The sequence below is a fragment of the Budorcas taxicolor genome, chromosome 16 (genome assembly GCF_023091745.1).
Source record: "Budorcas taxicolor isolate Tak-1 chromosome 16, Takin1.1, whole genome shotgun sequence".
Taxonomy (NCBI): domain Eukaryota; kingdom Metazoa; phylum Chordata; class Mammalia; order Artiodactyla; family Bovidae; genus Budorcas; species Budorcas taxicolor.
The window spans coordinates 14685698-14706147 of NC_068925.1; the positions used below are offsets into that span (position 1 = coordinate 14685698).

General features: G+C 38.4%; 1 pseudogene; it reads left to right on the plus strand.

The window, feature by feature from the left end:
* Positions 1-18873: 18873 nt before the first annotated feature.
* On the plus strand, positions 18874-18992 carry LOC128061895 (uncharacterized; annotated as a pseudogene).
* Positions 18993-20450: the final 1458 nt, after the last annotated feature.

Consider the following 20450-nt stretch of genomic DNA (forward strand, 5'->3'; position numbering starts at 1 on the left):
TACTTCCAAGTGATTCACATTTCCTACAGTTTATGTGTATGAAACTATCCTGATTACTATTATTAGGTAATATATGTCTACTCTTACCAAAAACTTGAAATGCAAGGTAGAAGTTAATAATGGTTACTGAACTTAAAACTCATAAAGTATACATCTACGTCCTTTGAAATGATAGGATTTTAAAAATTTTGAGAGATCTGTGCATACAATGAAAGAGTGTTCTCAAAAATTGTTTCTATTTTTTAATACCATAGAAAAATGCTGATTCACTACAGCATTTTCTACTTTAGCCCAGGAGAAAACTGTTTTTATGATATTTATTCACACTTTCAGTTAATTATTCAGCAGTTATCTGGAATAAAGGACAGAAATGGTAGGAACCTAATGGAAGCAGAAGATATTAAGAAGAGGTGGCAAGAATATGCAGAAGAACTATACAAAAAAGACTTTATGACCCAGATAACCACGATGATGTGATCACTCATCTAGAGCCAGACATCCTAGAATGTGAACTCAAGTTGTCCTTAGGGAGCATCACTATAAGCCAGTGAAGGTGATGAAATTCCAGTTGAGCTATTTCAGATCCTAAAAGATGATGCTGTGAAAGTGCTGTACTTAATATGCCATAATATCTGGAAAACTCAGCAGTGGCCACAGAACTGGAAAAGGTCAGTTTTCATTCAAATCCCAAATAAAGGTAGCCAGAGAACTCTCAAACTATGCACAATTGCACTCATCTCACATGCTAGCAAAGTAATACTCAAAATTCACCAAGCCAGGCTTGAACAGTACATGAACCATCAACTTTCAGATGTTTAAGCAGGATTTAGAAGAGGCAGAGGAACCAGAGATCAAATTGCCAACACCCGTTGGATCATAGAAAAAGCAAGAGAGTTAGAAAAACATCTACTTCTGCTTTATTGACTATGCCAAAGTCTTTGACTGTGTGGATCACAACAAACTGTGGATAATTCTTAGAGATGGGAATACCAGACCACCTGACCTGCCTCCTGAGAAATCTGTATGCAAGTCAAGAAAGCAACAGTTAGAACTGGACATGGAAAAACAAACTGGTTCCAAATAGGGAAAGGAGTCCATCAAGGCTGTATATTGTCACCCTGCTTATTTAACTTACATGCAGAGTAGATCATGCAAAATGCAGGGCTGGAAGAAGTACAAGCCGGAATCAAGATTGCCAGGAGAAATATCAATAACCTCAGATATGCAGATGACATCACCCTTATGGCAGAAAGTGAAGAAGACCTAAAGAGTGTCTTGATGAAAGTGAAAGAAGAGAGTCAAAAATTTGGCTTAAAACTCAATTTTCAGAAAACTAAGATCATGGCATTCGGTTCCATCACTTCAGGGCAAATAGACGGGGAAACAGTGGAAACAGTTTTTTTTTATTTTTGGGGGCTCCAAAATCACTGCAGATGGTGACTGCAGCCATAAAATTAAAAGATACTTGCTCCTTCGAAGAAAAGCTATGGCCAACCTAGACAGCATATTGAAAAACAGGGACATTGCTTTGCCAACAAAGTCCATCTAGTCAAAGCTACATTTTTTTCCATAGTCATGTATGGATGTGAGAGTTGGAGTATAAAGAAAGCTGAGCACCGAAGAATTGATCCTTTTGAATTGCGGTGCTGGAGAAAACTCTTGAGAGTTCCTTGGACTTCAAGAATATCAAATCAGTCAATCCTAAAGAAAATCAGTCCTGAATATTCATTGGGAGTACTGATGCTGAAACTGAAGCTCCAATACTTTGACCACCTGATGCGAAGAACTGACTCATTAGAAAAGATCCTGATGCTGGGAAAGAGTGAAGGTGGGAGAAGGGGATGAGAGAGAATGAGATGCTGGTTGGATGGCATCACCCATTCAATGGACATGAGTTTGAGTAGGCTCCAGGCTTTGGTAATGGACAGGGAAACCTGGTATGCTACATTCCATGGTGTCACAAAGAATCGGACACGATTGAGCAACTGAACTGAACTGAATTGAGGAAACTGACATAGTGATAGAAAAATAGAGTGAAGATAAGGCAAAAGAAACAGCTATCATATTTCTTTTTTCCATTTATCTTAAGAAAATTCATGTTACAGAAAATTTAGAATAATATGATAAACACTTATATGATATTTGGCACTTGATTAATTTCACTGTGTTGGCAGTATCTCTTCTTTTTCTTCTTTCTTTCCTCTTCATCTTCCTGTTCTTCCTGTTTCCCTGTCTTTTTGTAGTATTTCTCATCTTTCTTCCAGGATCTAATCAACGTTTATTGATTGTCTTTTGTCATTAAATGTATTCATCTAGAATGGTCCCCTGACTTATTTTGTTTCCTTTTCATGATTTTGACATTTTTCAAGAATCTAAATTAATTTTCCTTTAGAATACTTCAGGTTCTAGATTTGTCTAAGAGTTTCAGTATTAATATCAAGTTGGTAAAGATACTATATAAATAATGGTGTTTTGTGTATGTGTATGAGTATTTTCCTTTTTCTGTTTGCATTTCAGTTTTGCCACATTTCTATGGGCCTATCTGCAAGTTCACTGATTCTTTTCCTTCTGCAAGGCCGTTTATATGGGTTTTTGTGTTAAACTAGTCAGAAGTTTTTCTGGGTTTCAAGCCATATTATAGCTCTGGCTATTGTCAGTGCCTAAGAAGCTTCAGATCCCCCTAGTTACACCTTGGGTTTACATGGAGGGCTAATTTCAGGGGTTTGTTGTAGATTCTAGTCCCTGTTGGCTTTGAGTCTCCCTCGCACCCCCTTGGCTTTTGGTCTTCCATTTGCACTGCCTCCTAGGATAGTGTGTCCTTTGCAGCCCTCCAGTGGTACTCTGTTGTTGTCTTCCTTGATGCTTGTTAGTTTTCTGCTAGAGGAGGTAGGGGTTTCTCTGATGACTTGATAAAACCTTAGTCTTTTTCCAGATGTGAGCCTCGATCTCAGGGGTATGGCCTTCCAGGTGTTATACTTCTCCAGATGGAACGTTGGCCCTTCCCGAAGAAGTAGGGATTCTGCTTCTCTCAGAGAATAGCGAACAGTTGATTGATTGAATGATTAAAGTTCTTTTTTTCTTCCCAGATTCAGTGAGTTTCTATTGGAGCTTGCCCGTTGTTGCTGTTCAGTTCCTGAGTTGTGTCCAACTCTTTGGCACAGTTTTTATTATCTTCCCCCCTTCAGATTAAGGCTTCTGTTCTATAGAGGGGATCGTAGAGATGAGCCCAGGAGAGTTTTGGTGGTGATTTCTGCTCCTATCCTCCAGCCAGCACTGTGAGCAAGCATTTTCAGTGAGCTCGCTCATCTTCCAAGTGAGCACCTATTAGAACTCCTGTAGGAAACCTTGCAGACAGTGTGAAACACCCTCCTCTACCCCTGATGCTTTCTTCTCTTACACTGGCCCCTGGTGAACATTTGACAGCTCTCACCGGCTTTCATGGTATTCCTGATATCTTTCTTTTCCAGGCAAGTAATTGTCCTTGTCCTATTTCTCCTTGGAGGTGAATGCTTCATTACCTATTATGAGTCAGTGGTGTGCCTGTGACCTCAGTTCTCTGATGAGTTTAAGAGAAGTTGTTTTAGTTTCTCCAGGTTTTCTCTTGTTATAAATGTGGAAACAGCCCCCTCTTTCCTGCATGCTATATCTCCAAGCCAAAGTTAAAATGTTTAAGGCACCATTCTCCTGTAGCATAAAATGTGCTCATCATAACATCTGGAACATGGCAAGGGCTCATAAATATAAATTCACTCTTTGTTTACTGAACTTGGAAGGATTTTGCCCATTTAAAGCTATTATTTCCAGGAGTGAGAATATTTTAGGATTTCCCACAATAATATACTGACAAATAGCTTGTAGTAAGATGTTAATTGATCATTTCTGGCAGCAATGAGGGGGGAGGGATGTAATATTTCACTATAAAATAATTTGAAAAAGTTGGTAAAGCACATTAAATAACTAAATGGATTTATTTAGTGAAATAATTCTCAGAGTTATTATGCATTGTAACTCATGGATGTTGGTGTAGCATACACATAAATTGTGTGTATTTATCATAGAACATCTACTAATATTTTCTAAAAATACCTAAAATTAAAAAAAAAAACCTGCCTGTAATCTATTATCAATTATATACATCTGTGAGATTGAAGGTATTGAATCTCTGAGAAAAAATTTTGTTAATTGGCAGCAAGAAAATTGAATGAAAGTATCAGACATTAAATATATTATTTAAAAATTAGGAAGTACTGATGGTTTTGAGAAGCATCACCCACTAGGGAAGTGTTCATATAGAAGAAAATTCTTCCTGAAATTTCTAAAAAATCAGTTTAAAAAAATGTGTGTGTATATATATATATATATAACTAAACAGTATGTGAACAGTGTACTTCCAGATGTTCAACTGGATTTATAAAAGGCAAAGGAACCAGAGGTCAAATTGCCAACATCTGTTGGATCATTGAAAAAGCCAGAGAGTTCTTGAAAAACATCTACTTCTGCTTTATTAAGTATGCCAAAGTCTTTGACTGTGTGGATCACAACAAACTGTGGAAAATTCTACAAGAGATGGGAATACCAGACTACCTGACCTGCCTCCTGAGAAATCTATATGCAGGTCAAGAAGCAACAGTTAGAACTGAACATAGAACAACAGACTGGTTTCAAATCAGGAAAGGAGTACATCAAGGCTGTATATTGTCACCCTGATATTTAACTTAGATGCAGAGTACATCATGTGAAATCCTGGGCTGGATGAAGCCCAAGCTGGAATCAAGATTGCCGGGAGAAATATCAGTAACCTCATATATGCAGATGACACCACCCTTATGGCAGAAAGTGAAGAAGAGCTAAAGAGCCTCTTGATGAAAGTGAACGAGGAGAGTGAAAAATTTGGCTTAAAACTCAACTTTCAGAAAACTAAGATCATGGCATCCAGTCCCGTCACTTCATGGCAAATAGATGGGGAAACTGGAAACAGTGAGAGACTTTATTTTTTTAGGCTCCAAAATCACTGCAGATGGTAACTGTAGCCATGAAATTAAAAGATGCTTGCTCCTTGGAAGAAAAGCTATGGCCAACCTAGACAGCATATTGAAAAGCAGAGACATTACTTTGCTGACAAAAGTCCATCTAGTCAAAACTATGGTTTTTCCAGTAGTCATGTATGGATGTGAGAATTGGACTAAAAAGAAAGCTGAGCACTAAAGAATTGATGCTTTTGAACTATGGTGTTGGAGAAGACTCTTGAGAGTCCCTTGGACTGCAAGGAGATCCAACTAGTCTATCCGAAATGAGATTAGTCCTGGGTGTTCATTGGAAGGACTGATGCTGAAGCTGAAACTCCAATACTTAGGCCACCTGATGCAAAGAACTGACTTATTGGAAAAGTCCCTGATGCTGGGAAAGATTGAAGGTGGGAGGAGAAAGGGACGACACAGGATGAGATGGTTGGATGGCATCACCGATTCAATGAACATGAGTTTGAATAAGCTCTGGGAGTTGGTGATGGACAGGGAAGCCTGGCGTGCTGCAGTCCATGGGCTTGCAAAGAATCATACATTACTGAGTGACTGAACTGCACATAAAATTTATAAATATATGCAGAAGAATCTAATAATTATAAATGGACTGAAGACTTTATAATATATACACTTTAATTTCTCTTTGTAATTATTTTTTTTTAATCATTTACTATTTGTGTTTGCTATGAGATATTCTTACCTTACCTTTGCCTCAAACTATTTTGACTGTAAATCAGTTTCATTCCGTTTGCCCATTAGGACAAGATTGTCAATTCTACACCCATTTTCCCTTACAGAGTCTCATTTGAGGAGTGGGTGACATATTATGTTCCCTAAAACACAGCCTTATTTTGGCTCATTATTAAATGTAACAACTATTGAGCTTGAAAGTTAGAGGGTTTTAATGGGTACCCTTTGTCACTGTATGGATTAGATTCATGACATAGCTTATGTCTCTGGAGGATGTGTTGAACAAAGTAAGTCAAACAGTTCAATCAGTCTGAACACTTTCTTGAATCAGAGTGTCTTCTCTCTCCTGAAGTTTTCTGTGTCAAATGCAAATAGAAAGAGAACATGAGTACCCCATCTTTCCTAATCATAAGTGTCACCTAATGTCTAATCTGGGTGAGAGTCCCTTGCAGTGTTGTAGTTCTCTCTGCATAAGACAACAAGGGCTGAAATTTCTAATGAAGAAGAGGAAACAAAAACATTTTTAATATAGGTCAATGTATGGCAAAAACCACTACAATGTTTTAAAGTAATTAGCCTCCAATTAAAATACATAAATAAATAGGTAGATTCAAAAAATTAATAGACTAGGGTTTTTGTGACTTGAAACTCCTTTGTCAAACCAAGAAATTCAGTTTCAAACTGAATTGGAATTTAATGTTAATAACCATATTACCATTAACATAAATGGGATTGCTATTAAGAACACAATAAAATTCAGTACAGTTCTCATTAATGGTTTTCATTCCTAATCCTAGTTAAAAGTATGGGAATGTACTTGCAAGTGTTTCTTATAATAGAAAAAAAAGTTCAGAAAAGAAACACTGATTGGTGAACTCAATTTTGTTGCTCCTTACTTATATTAAACATATTGTCAGGAAAAGCATCCACTGATTTTGATATGGTCCTTGGATGAACAGAAGGTAGAGTTCCAAACTTGCTAGTGAATTTTCAGTAAAACAACTTTAAAAGATATAATCCCAATTTTTTCTTAGTTGTATAAACTTTGGAAAGATAAATGACATTACTGTTCCCTAGTTTTCTCACCTGGTAAAGGGAATTGTGTGAATACTTGATGTAGAATGTTTTCACAAGAATTTTTGTTAACTGATTTATTTTGGGAGCCATGTATTTTGATCTGGACCATTATTTTGTTAACTATATTAATATTTCCAATCATCCAATTTGCTTCCTTCATATAGGCTTCATTCTCCCTTATGAATCTACTCATTATTAATAAGCTATCATCTGGCCTTGGCAGACTATATTTTCTTCCTTTTTTTTTCTCTCCCTTCCAGTTGTATTGAGATATAAGTAGCATGCAGTAATAGATAAGTTTAAAGTGTGTAGCATAATGGTTTTTATTTTAATGTATCATGAAGAGATTATCATAAATTTAAAGAATATCCATAATCCCACATGGACATAAATATAAAGAAATAGAAGAATGTCTTCTTTTGATGAGAACTCTTGGGATTTACTCTTGACATTCATATGTAACATACAGAAGTTCTAATTACATTCATCAAGTTGTAGATTACATCCCTAATGTTTATTCATCTTATAACTGGAAGGTTGCACATTTTGAATGCTTGCACCCTATTCCCCTTCTCCTGACATCCCCACCTCTAGTCATCACAAACCTTACCTCTGTCCTATGAATCTGTTTGTCTGTTGACTTCTGAAGCACAATTGACCTACAGTTCAGTTCAGTTCAGTTCAGTTCAGTTCAGTCGCTCAGCCGTGTCCAACTCTTTGCGACCCCATGAATCGCAGCACGCCAGGCCTACCTGTCCATCACCAAGTCCCGGAGTTCACTCAGATTCATGTCCATCGAGTCAGTGATGCCATCCAGCCATCTCATCCTCTGTCGTCCCCTTCTCCTCCTGCCCCCAATCCCTCCCAGCATCAGAGTCTTTTCCAATGAGTCAACTCTTCGCATGAGGTGGCCAAAGTACTGGATTTTCAGCTTTAGCATCATTCCTTCCAAAGAAATCCCAGGGCTGATCTCCTTCAGAATGGACTGGTTGGATCTCCTTGCACTCCAAGGGACTCTCAAGAGTTTTCTCCAACACCACAGTTCAAAAGCATCAATTCTGCTGTGCTCAACCTTCTTCACAGTCCAACTCTCACATCCACACATGACCACTGGAAAAACCATACCGTTGACTAGCCGGACCTTAGTCAGCAAAGTAATGTCTCTGCTCTTTAATATGCCATCTAGGTTGGCCATAACTTTTCTTCCAAGGAATAAGCGTCTTTTAATTTCATGGCTGCAGTCACCATCTGCAGTGATTTTGGAACCCCCCAAAATAAAGTCTGACACTGTTTCCACTGGTTCCCCATCTATTTCCCATGAAATGATGGCACCAGATGCCGTGATCTTCGTTTTCTGAATGTTCAGCTTTAAGCCAACTTTTTCACTCTCCTCTTTCACTTTCATCAAGAGGCTTTTGAGTTCCTCTTCACTTTCTGCCATAAGGTTGGTGTCATCTGCATATCTGAGGTTATTGATATTTCTCTCGGCAATCTTGATTCCAGCTTGTTATCTTCCAGCGTTTCTCATGATGTACTCTGCATATAAGTTAAATAAGCAGGGTGACAATATATAGCCTTGACGTACTCCTTTTCCTATTTGGAACCAGTTAGTTGTTCCATGTCCAGTTCTAACTGTTGCTTCCTGACCTGCATACAGATTTCTCAAAAGGCAGGTCAGGTGGTCTGGTATTCCCATCTCTCAGAATTTTCCACAGTTTATTGTGATCCACACAGTCAAAGGCTTTGGCATAGTCAAGAAAGCAGAAATAGGTGTTTTTTGGAACTCTCTTGCTTTTTCCATGATCCAGCAGATGTTGGCAATTTGATCTCTGGTTCCTCTGCCTTTTCTAAAACCAGCTTGAACATCAGGAAGTTCACGGTTCACGTACTGCTGAAGCTTGGCTTGGAGAATTTTGAACATTACTTTACTAGCATGTGAGATGAGTGCAATTGTGTGGTAGTTTTAGCATTCTTTGGCATTGCCTTTCTTTAGGATTGGAATGAAAACTGACCTTTTCCAGTCCTGTGGCCACTGCTGAGTTTTCCAAATTTGCTGGCATATTGAATGCACCACTTTCACAGCATCATCTTTCAGGATTTGAAAGAGCTCCACTGGAATTCCATCACCTCCACTAGCTTTGTTTGTAGTGATGCTTTCTAAGGCCCACTTGACTTCACATTCCAGGATGTCTGGCTCTAGATGAGTGATCACACCATCGTGATTATCCGGGTCATGAAGATCTTTTTTGTACAGTCCTGTGTATTCTTGCCACCTCTTCTTAATATCTTCTGCTTCTGTTAGGTCTATACCATTTCTGTCCATATTGAGCTCACCTTTGCGTGAAATGTTCCCTTGGTATCTCTAATTTTCTTGAAGAGATCTCTAGTCTTTCCCATTCTGTTGTTTTCCTCTATTTCTTTGCATTGATCACTGAATAAGGCTTTCTTATCTCTTCTTGCTATTCTTTGGAATTCTGCATTCAGATGCTTATATCTTTCCTTTACTCCTTTGCTTTTCACTTCTCTTCTTTTGACAGCTATTTGTAAGGCCTCCCCAGACAGCCATTTTGCTTATTTGCATTTCATTTCCATGGGGATGATCTTGATCCCTGTCTCCTGTACAATGTCATGAACCTCATTCCATAGTTCATCAGGCACTCAATCTATCAGATCCAGGCCCTTAAATCTATTTCTCACTTCTACTGTATAATCATAAGGGATTTGATTTAGGTCATACCTGAATGGTCTACTGGTTTTCCCTACTTTCTTCAATTTGAGTCTGAATTCATGATCTGAGCCATAGTCAGCTCCTGGTCTTGTTTTTGTTGACTGTATAGAGCTTCTCCATCTTTGGCTGCAAAGAATATAATCAACCTGATTTCGTTGTTGACCATCTGGTGATGTCCATGTGTAGTCTTCTCTTGTGTTGTTGGAAGAGGGTATTTGCTATGACCAGTGCATTTTCTTGGCAAAACTGTATTAGTCTTTGCCCTGCTTCATTCCACATTCCAAGGCCAAATTTGCCTATTACTCCAGGGGTTTCTTGACTTCCTGCTTTTCATTCCAGTCCCCTATAATGAAAAGGTCATCTTTTTTGGGTGTTAGTTCTAAAAGGTCTTGTAGGTCTTCATAGAACCGTTCAACTTCAGCTTCTTCAGCGTTACTGGTTGGGGCATAGACTTGGATTACCATGATATTGAATGGTTTGCCTTGGAGATGAACAGAGATCATTCTGTCATTTCTGAGATTGCATCCAAGTCCTGCATTTCGGACTCTTTTGTCGACCATGATGGCTACTCCATTTCTTCTGAGGGATTCCTGCCCACAGTAGTAGATATAATGGTCATCTGAGTTAAATTCACCCATTCCAGTCCATTTTATTTCGCTGATTCTTAGAATGTAGATGTTCACTCTTGTCATCTCTTGTTTGACCACTTCCAATTTGCCTTGATTCATGGACCTGGCATTCCAGGTTCCTATGTAATATTGCTTTTTACAGCATCGGACCTTGCTTCTATCACCAGTCACATCCACAGCTGGGTATTGTTTTTGCTTTGGCTCCATCCCTTCATTCTTTCTGGAGTTATTTCTCCACTGATCTCCAGTAGCATATTGAGCACCTGCTGACCTGGGGAGTTCCTCTTTCAGTATCCTATCATTTTGCCTTTTCATACTGTTCATGGGATTCTCAAGGCAAGAATACTGAAGTGGTTTACCATTCCCTTCTCCAGTGGACCACATTCTGTCAGACCTCTCTACCATGGCCCACCCATCCAAGGTAAGGAGCAGTGGCTGCGTTTTGCTGGAGCAGCCTTGAAGAGATACCTCACGCCCAAGGTAAGAGAAACCCAAGTAAGATGATACGTGTTGCAAGAGGGCATCAGAGGGCAGACACACTGAAACCATACTCACGGAAAACTAGTCAGTTGACCGACAGCATTATGTTAATTCTTGTTATACAGCATAATGATTTGATATTTGTATACATTTCATACTGATCAGCAAAATAAGTTAAAATATATCACCATGCAAAGATATTAGATATTACAGTTACTGACTATATTCCCCACACTGTACATTTCATGACTCATTTGTTTTACAACTACAAGTCTGTACTTTTTAATCTCTCACACCAGTTCTTTCCCTTTCATTCCTTCTCCCCTCTGTCAACCACCTGTTTGTTCTCTGTATTTAAAACTTTATTTCTGTTTACGTTTGTTCATTTCTTTTCTTTTAGATTCCACATAGAACTGAAATCATACAGTATTTGTCTTTCACTGTCTAAGACCAAACCCTTTATTTATCTTGTCTTTGCAGGTTATATTTTTATTGTTTAGCCAAATAAAATCATGTTTGTCATTTCCATCCCATCAGCTGGGGCAATTGTAGAGTTGTACAGATAGCTTGGAGAGCACTCAGTACTTTGGGGAAATCCTTCCCAAATCTCCAGTGATTGAAGTTTGTTCTCTGAAGAATGTTCTAGAAGCTGTGGTTCTGCCCTCTATCCATTCCCCAAACCTTCATTTTCTCCCCAAACTATTGCTGACATCTGTGTATACTACCATAATAAAATAAGCATTAACTCCAAAATGATAAAGAATGTAATGTAAATGGTCAGTTTTATCTCTCATCTGATTCAAACTCCATGTATTTACATGATTGTATCATTTGTCAAATTTTAGAGCAACACTTACTGATTTGTCATAAGTTTCCATGCCACCTAGGTGGTAACTCACATGTACCATCCACATAAACATACATTTTTGGCATTTGGTCCAGCCCAGGAAGAACCCTCTCAGATTTGAGGGTGTTTGTTGGTTTGACTTGTTCCTGTTGTGAAAGTAGAAGAGAAGGAATGAAGCAAGTAAGGTCTGTTGACGACTGGACACAGAATTGTATGGTGATGTTTTCCCTTCATTCTGTTAGTCAAAGCCAACTCACAGACTGAGTCTAGATTTGAGAAATGAGGGAAAGAATTCATCTTAGATGGGAAAAGCTGCAAAAGTTACACTGAAAAAGGCTGTAGATATAGAAAGTGTTACTAATCCTTTTGGCTTCCCAGGAGACTCAGTGGTAAAGAATTGACCTGCCGATACAGGAGACATGGGTTCCATCCCTGGGTCCAAAGGATCCTATGGAGAAGGAAATGGCAACCCACTCCAGTACTCTTGCCTGGGAAAGCCCATGGACAGAGGAGCCTGGTGGGCCACAGTCCACGGGGTCAGAAAAGTGTTGGACATGACTTAGTGACTAAATAACAAAATCAACTGATCCTTCTGTGCCTCTTGTCGGGTGTCATTCAGTCTGAAGCCACAGAATAAGACCAAGTTGGGTTCAGAAGCAAAGGAAAGTTTATTCTTTGATCAGAGAATGGACTGGTGTGAGCTCTGCTCTAGAGTACAAGCTCTCTGGACAGTCTGTAAGTGGGGCTACCTTCTAGGGATCTCTCCGAGGATGAGGGGTGGGGTTCTCTTGGGGCTGGCACAGTTGTCCTGCTCCTAGCCCATATAGAGCACTGGGAGGGATGTCTCTGCACACAGCCACTGCCGCCATCTTGGATAGAGTGTCACACACAGCATATGCACACAGTCCTGAGCACTGGTGCTGAAACAGCAGTCTAGCACCAGGAACTCTGAAAGGCTTTATGTGAGGCCTCTGCACAGCCTTCTGTGAGCAGCTGAAACTAGACTAGGCACAAAGGAAAATAAAAAGGTTACTCTTTATTACCAAGTTTCTATTTTTGTTTCCTAGGAATTGCTAATTGCCTTTGTTGGTGACAAAAGGGGTATAATTGTAGACTTTTTTTTTTTTTCTTGTATGTAATCTACAACTGCAAATGGTCTTGTAGTTGTAACTACAGATAATAAGTAAATACTATTTTGTTGATTCTTGGATAGTTATGTTTATGAGGGGGCTAATCTCTTATCCTTATGATTTGGGAGGAATCTGTAATACCTATTTTGTGAATAAAGATAATCAGACAATTAGATTTTATCATATCCTCATCTTCCCCTGCATTACAATTACAAATTACTCCCACTTTCTCTTGTCAAAAAGTTGAGTCATCTTGAAAACCTCTTCCAAACACATCCTCTGTATCCAGTCAATCCAAATCCTAATTCCTACCAATTCTACACCAGTGTTTCTGACACTCTATGCTACCCAGATTTCCCTATATTACTGTAAACTAAGTGCATGCTAGCTGGTCTTTGGTCATTCTCTTTTACCCCAATCCCAAATCACAGTGAGCCAAAGATTCGATATAAATCTTGTGGTGATCCTCTGCTGAAATGCTCTTCAGTGAATTGTCATTAACTTTAGAATAAAAACCAGACAAAATTCCCCACCAAACTTGAGTGAATAATACATAACTGCTCTGTAATTCTGAAACTTTTATTTTAGTTTTTTTTTTGCAATTTTCTAGAAGTTTCAATCATATTCACCTTATTTCAGTTTCTGAAAGGAACCATTTTTTTCCTCAAGATGATTTTTGCATTTATTCATTGTTCCTTCTTCCCTTGCAACCCAGTTTAGATTCCGTGTGTGTGTTTTTTTCATTCTCCAAAAGGTTTTTTTTTTCTTTCTTTCTGTTACTACATTTAAAATTGGTCTCTTTCCAGTTCTTTTCAAATTATTTGAGTGTCATGTTCGTCTCTGACTCTGTAGGGTTTAGGCACAATCCCTGGCATATATTATAGGCTAAATTAATTTGATTGTTATTGAATAGAGGTATTAAACAATTATCTCTTAAAAATAATTTTGTGTATGTTTGCTAGTTGCCCAGGAAAGCGAACAAGCAGAGTTTTGGGGTTTGGGTTTTTTTTTTTTCTTTTGGTCATTGTCTGATTTCTCTGCATTTCTTGGCAGGGCCTTTTATAAATGACAGATGTTTAAATTTTAGCCTTGAGGACCTAGAAAAATAGAATACCTTACTTTCTGATATAATGTTGAAAGGATCTGTCTTTTTAATACACTTTTTAATACACTCTTTAATACACTCTTTTATTTCAGAAGGCCTCTGGGCATGGGATACTATATTTCTTTATAGTTTCTTTATATTTCTACTTAGTGATCTTAATACTGTAAAATTTAATTTAATTTTACCTTCCATAAAACTCTAAGTTGATGTTATACAACAGAAATCTCTTCTGAGTGGTTAGGAATATTTTACCTGTTGCTTGTGATATTACTATAGAAAAAAGTAAGGAATGAGAGATCTGTATCCAGATTTCACATCCTTCAAGAAATTTTAGGAAGCTTGTTATCTTCAACTGCCCTATCAGCAAGTGTTTTAAATTGGATTCTGTATAACTGTAATTGGGGACATTTATAATCTAAAAGTGTTATGGATATTTTAAGCTTTTTTCTGTTATTCCCCTCATCCATCTCTCTCTCTCTCTCTCTTTTTTTCCCAAACAATAAAAACCAACCAACCCTCCTGCAAGCACCTCTGCATTACATTATATCCTATCTTGTTTACTATTTGTATCTTAAAATAGCAAATTTGAAATCGTAAGCATCTTAATATAAAGGGACACAGTCAGCTGTGTTATAGAATTTTTTAATTTTTTTTTTTAATGTCTGATGTTAGGCTGAATGTTCCATAGCAAATTGAACTCAGCTAGTCACAACTGAGATAGAGGAACAGAGATGGAAAGCAGGTCAGCTGCCCTAAGATACTGATTAAAATGAGTTTATAGTGTTTAACCAAAGTGAACCCATATCTTTTTAAATGTCTAGAGAAATCAAGTGAATATTGTAGTGTAGTCTAAAGTCAGGGAGCATGATACTTCCAGCTTTGTTCTTTTTTCTCAATATTGCTTTGGTTATTCCAAGTCTTTAGTGGTCAAAAATAAAGTTAAGCTTATTAGCAATATGCAGAGTGGTGGACAGCATGTAGAATCAGTAGATTTCTACACTTTAATAATTGATCAAACAGAGCAAACTTTATTATAAAATTATGTGTAGAACAGTGATTGTGTGTGCTGTCACTTGGTCATGTCCAACTCTTGTGCACCCATAGACTGTAGTCTGCCAGGTTTCCTTGTCAGGAGATTCTCCAGGCAAGAATGCTGGAGTGAGTTGTCATTTCCTCCTCCAGGGGATCTTCCCAAGTCAGGAATTGAACCTGGGTCTCCTGCATTGCAGGCAGACTCTTCACCAACTGCGCTATCAGGGAAGCCCTAGAACAATGGTTGGTACACTTCAATAAAGAGCTAAAAGTATCTATATCAACCCTTCATTCACTCAGGATTAGTTTTTAAATAGTAGCTATAATTTGGCACAACTTTATATTTCAGCAGAATACACACACACACACACACACACACACACACACATATATATATATGTATATATATATATATATATATATATATATATCATTTGTGTGTGTCCTTCGTCTCTCAGTCGTGTCTGACTCTTTGTGACCCCATGCACTGTAGCCTGCCAGGTTCCTCTGTCCATGGGATTCTCCAGGCAAGGATAGTGGAGTGGGTAGCCACTCCCTTCTCTAGGGGATCTTCCCGGCTCAGGGATTGAAACCAGGTCTCCTGTATTGCAGGTAGATTCTTTAATGACTGAGCCACCAGGGAAGTCCCATATATATGTGTGCATACACACACACACATATATGGGTGTGTACCAACAATCCGTGTATTTTCATTTGTTTTAAGTAGATTTGCGGTTCTTCTAGACTATTAAAATAAATGACTCACTTTTGGCAAACACTTGACCTTTTGGTGGCCTGCTGAGGAAACGATGCACATAAATTTTCATTATCGTGAGTACAGTGGTACCTATTACCCTTTAGTAGGTGGATTTTTCTTACCTTAAAATGTGAGTAATCCAGAGTCTCTTTGTGTGCAAAAGTTAATAAACGTTTTAAAAGTATCAAGATTATAATAAATTACAAAACCATTTTATATGCCTTATAAAAAGTCTTAACTTTTTACCTAAAAGCATTACATAGATTTTGGTCTAACTCACCATTGTACTTCTGCAGTTTCAGTCCTGGACTTTTTAGTCTATTACATTGATCATTCATGTGTTCATTCATTTGGCAAGCAATTAAGTGTTGTTGATAACACCATGAACACACAACTCAAGATTCCAGCCTTTCTATGGCTTCAGCCTAGCATCCAGGACACAGTAGTCAGACATGGAACAGAAAGCAGGATATTAAAGTGTAAAGCAGTAACTGCTAGGCAAAGGGATTGCCTAGTACTGTGTGAGATTCCTAGGATTTCTGGAAATTGCAATAATCAACCTGGAACCTTAAGTGGAAATTGGCCTATTTGGGGACTTTTAGAATAATAAATTAGAGTAAAAGAAAATGTGACCAATCACTTCCTTAAGTTCAGTCGCTCAGTCATGTCCGACACTTTGCAACCCCATGAATCACAGCACACCAGTCTTCCCTGTCCATCACCATCTGCCAGAGTTCACACAAATTCACATCTATCAAGTCAGTGATGTCATCCAGCCATCTCATCCTCTGTCATTCCCTTCTCCTCCTGCCCTCAATCCCTCCCAGCATCAGAGTCTTTTCCAATGAGTTAACTCTTCACATGACATGGCTAAAGTACTGGAGTTTCAGCTTTAGCATCATTTCTTCCAAAGAACACCCAGGGCTGATCTCCTTTAGAATGGACTGGTTGGATCTCCTTGCAGTCCAAGGGACTCTCAAGAGTCTTCTCCAACACCACAGCTCAAAAGCATCAATTCTTCGGCACTCAGCTTTCTTCACAGTCCAACTTTACATCCATACATGACCACTGGAAAAACCATAGCCTTGACTAGCCAGATCTTTGTTGGCAAAGTAATGTCTCTGCTTTTGTATATGCTATCTAGGTTGGTCATAACTTTCCTTCCAAGGAGTAAGCGGCTTTTAATTTCATGGCTGCAGTCACCATCTGCAGTGATTTTGGAACCCCCCAAAAATAAAGTCTGACACTGTTTCCACTGTTTCCCCATCTATTTCCCATGAAATGATTGGACCAGATGCCATGATCTTCGTTTTCTGAATGTTGAGCTTTAAGCCAACTTTTTCACTCTCCTTTTTCACTTTCATCAAGAGACGTTTTACTTCTTGACTTTCTGCTATACAGGTGGTGTCACTTGCATATCTGAGGTTATTGATATTTCTCCCGGCAATCTTGATTCCAGCTTGTGCTTCTTCCATCCTAGCGTTTCTCATGATGTACTCTGCATACAAGTTAAATAAGCAGGGTGACAATATACAGCCTTGACGTACTCCTTTTCCTATTTGGAACCAGTCTGTTGTTCCATGTCCAGGTCTAACAGTTGCTTCCTGACCTGCATACAGGTTTCCCAAGAGGCAGGTTAGGTGGTCTGGTATTGCCATCTCTTTCAGAATTTTCCATAGTTTAGTGTGATCCACACAGTCAAAGGCTTTGGCATAGTCAATAAAGCAGAAATAGACGTTTTTTTCTGGAACTGTCTTGCTTTTTCGATGATCCAGAGGATGTTCCCAATTTGATCTCTGGTTCCTCTGCCTTTTCTAAAACCAGCTTGAACATCTGGAAGTTCACAGTACATGTATTGCTGAAGCCTGGCTTGGAGAATTTTGACCAGTACTTTACTAGCATGTAAGATGAGTGCAATTGTGCTGTAGTTTTAGCATTTTTGGCATTTCCTTTCTGTGGGATTTGAATGAAAACTGACCTTTTCTAGCCCTGTGGCCACTGCTGAGTTTTCCAAATTTGCTGGCATATTGAGTGCAGCGGTTTCACAGCATCATCTCTCAGAATTTGAAATAGCTCAACAGGAATTCCATCACCTCCACTAGCTTTATTAATAGTGATGCTTTCTAAGGCCCACTTGACTTCACATTCCAGGATGTCTGGCTCTAGGTGAGTGATCACACCATCGTGATTATCTGGATCATGCAGTTCTTTTTTCTACAGTTCTTGTTTGTATTCTTGCCTCCTCTTGTTAATATCTTCTGCTTCTGTTAGGTCCGTAGCATTTCTCTTCTTTATCGACCCCATCTTTGCATGAAATGTTCCCTTGGTATCTCTAATTTTCTTGAAGAGATCTCTAGTCTTTCCCATTCTGTTGTTTTCCTCTATTTCTTTGCATTGATCACTGAGGAAGGCTTTCTTATCTCTCCTTGCTATTCTTTGGAACTCTGCATTCAGATGCTTATATCTTTCCTTTACTCCTTTGCTTTTCACTTCTCTTCTTTTGACAGCTATTTGTAAGGCCTCCCCAGACTGCCATTTTGCTTTTTTTTTGCCATTTATATTCCATGGGGATGGTCTTGATCTCTGTCTCCTGTACAGTGTCACAAACCTCAGTCCATAGTTCATCAGGTGCTCTATCAGATCTAGTCCCTGAAATATATTTCTCACTTCCACTGTATAATCATGAAGGATTTCACTTAGGTCACACCCTTCAGACTTCCATGGTGACTCAGATGGTAAAATGTCTACCCGCAATGCAGGAGACCTAGGTTTGATCCCTGGGTCGGGAAGATCCCGTGGAGAAGGAAATGGCAGCCCACTCCAGTACTCTTGCCTGGAGAATTCCATGAACTGAGGAGGCTGATAGGCTACAGTTCATGGGGTCGCAGAGTCGGACAGGACTGAGTGACTTCACTTTCACTTTCACTGGTCTAATTCAATTAAACTAAGCCATGCCCTGTGGGGCCACCCAAGATGGGCGGGTCATGGTGGAGAGGTCTGACAGAATGTGATCCACTGGAGAAGGCAATGACAAACCACTTCAGTATTCTTGCCTTGAGAACCCCATGAACAGTATGAAAAGGCAAAATGATAGGATACTGAAAGAGGAATTCCCCAGGTCATTAGGTGCCCAATATGCTACTGGAGATGTGCCCAATAGAGAATTCTTAAAAAGCATGTGGTAGGAAAACATTTCTTCCTGGAGGAGCTTAAGAAAGTTTAGTAAGCCTGGATCTCCATGAATGGTCTTATTCCATCATCAGTGTCTTGGTAAACTGTTCATGAGCAGGGGTAGGGCATATGGGTTCTTTGAATTTTATGCAGATGTAAGTCTGTTGGGAGTAAGAATCATGATTTTTATCATATTACCAATTCTAGGTTACTGCCATTCCACCCTGAATGCACCCGATCTTGTCTGATCTTGAAAGTAAAGCAAGGTCAGGTCTGGTTAGTACTTGGATGGGAGACCGCCTGGGAATACAGGGTGCTGTAAACTTTTTTGGGCTCCCGATAGCTAAGTTGGTAAAGAATTCGCCTGCAATAGGGGAGACTCCAGTTCGACTCCTGGGTCAGGAAGATCCCCTGGAGAAGTGATAGCTATTCACTCCAGTATTCTTTGGCTTCCCTGGTGGCTCAGTTGGCAAAGAATCTGCCTGCAATGTGTGAGACCTGGGTTCTCTTCCTGGGTTTGGAAGATTCCCTGGAGAAGGGAAGGGCTACCTACTTCATTATTCTGCCCTGGAGAATTCCATGGACTGTATAATCCATGGGGTCACAAAGAGTTGAACATGACTGAGCAACTTTCATTTTCACTTAACACCAAATAAGTCAATCAATTCGGTGCTTCCTATTGTCATATAGGGCTTCCTAAAAATTAAACTGTTATGTTTACAGTTCAATAGGGATGTAAAAATTGTCATTTAGCACATAGTGTATTTTCTAGCGGAACCAAATTAACTGAATCATTTATTATATTGAGCATTTCTAATTCAATTTACTTTCCTATATGCATGGTTGGAGCATGTTTGAAAAGTTGAAACACATTTGATGCTACAAAACATATACAGCCCAACCAGGCCAAGGAAAGAAAGAGGACCCCAGTCTTAAGTTTCTCTGGTTTGCTAGGGAATGGAGTTTAGAGAATATTTTGACAGGAATGAAAGTGAATTTTGAAAGTTCCATGGTCAGCAGAAACCAGTATCTATTTTCCTTATTTGTCTTTAAATGTGTCAGTGTTGTTATTTATTTTTATTTCTGAAATTTGTGATTTATTTGAATAGATAAATAGAATGACATCTGATCTACTCATCAGCTGCAAGCCAGTCACCTTTAGTCTCATTCCTGTGTTCTTTGTACTACATCACACTGATTACAATACTCAAATTTTGATTTTTTTAACCATCATTAAGAATTTTTAATGAATTTGACTAATACCTATTCATACCTATCATTGTATCTTAAAATATGATTTGGGGAATTCATTGGCTGTTATTTAAAATTGCCAAAATCTTATTAAAGCTAAATTAAATGCATCATTGGAAACTTTAATTTAAATCTTATTATTCTATATTTAAATTCTTTAAATGCTAGTATATACTATCACTGTTCTATATCCACCACAGTGTTTAATATTTTGATATGAGTCACTCAATGAAAAAATATATTTTTTAAAGAGCAAAGAATAATGTTTTGGCTAATTGATTTCTTTCTAGTAAAATTTATTTTGTTAAGTAGAAATACTTTAAAAGTTTTTTTTTTAAGAAAAATGTGACTCTCTGTATGTGATTGCATCAAAACCTACTATCCTGAGAACAAAACTAAAAGTTATGAAAATTCAAGTTATGAAATCCTAACAATTTCCCACTACTAGTGACTTTCATTGAGAAACATAGCTTAAAAAGCATTTCCTTTGTCCAAAAAATTTCATGTAGCAAAATATAGAAGCAATGATTAG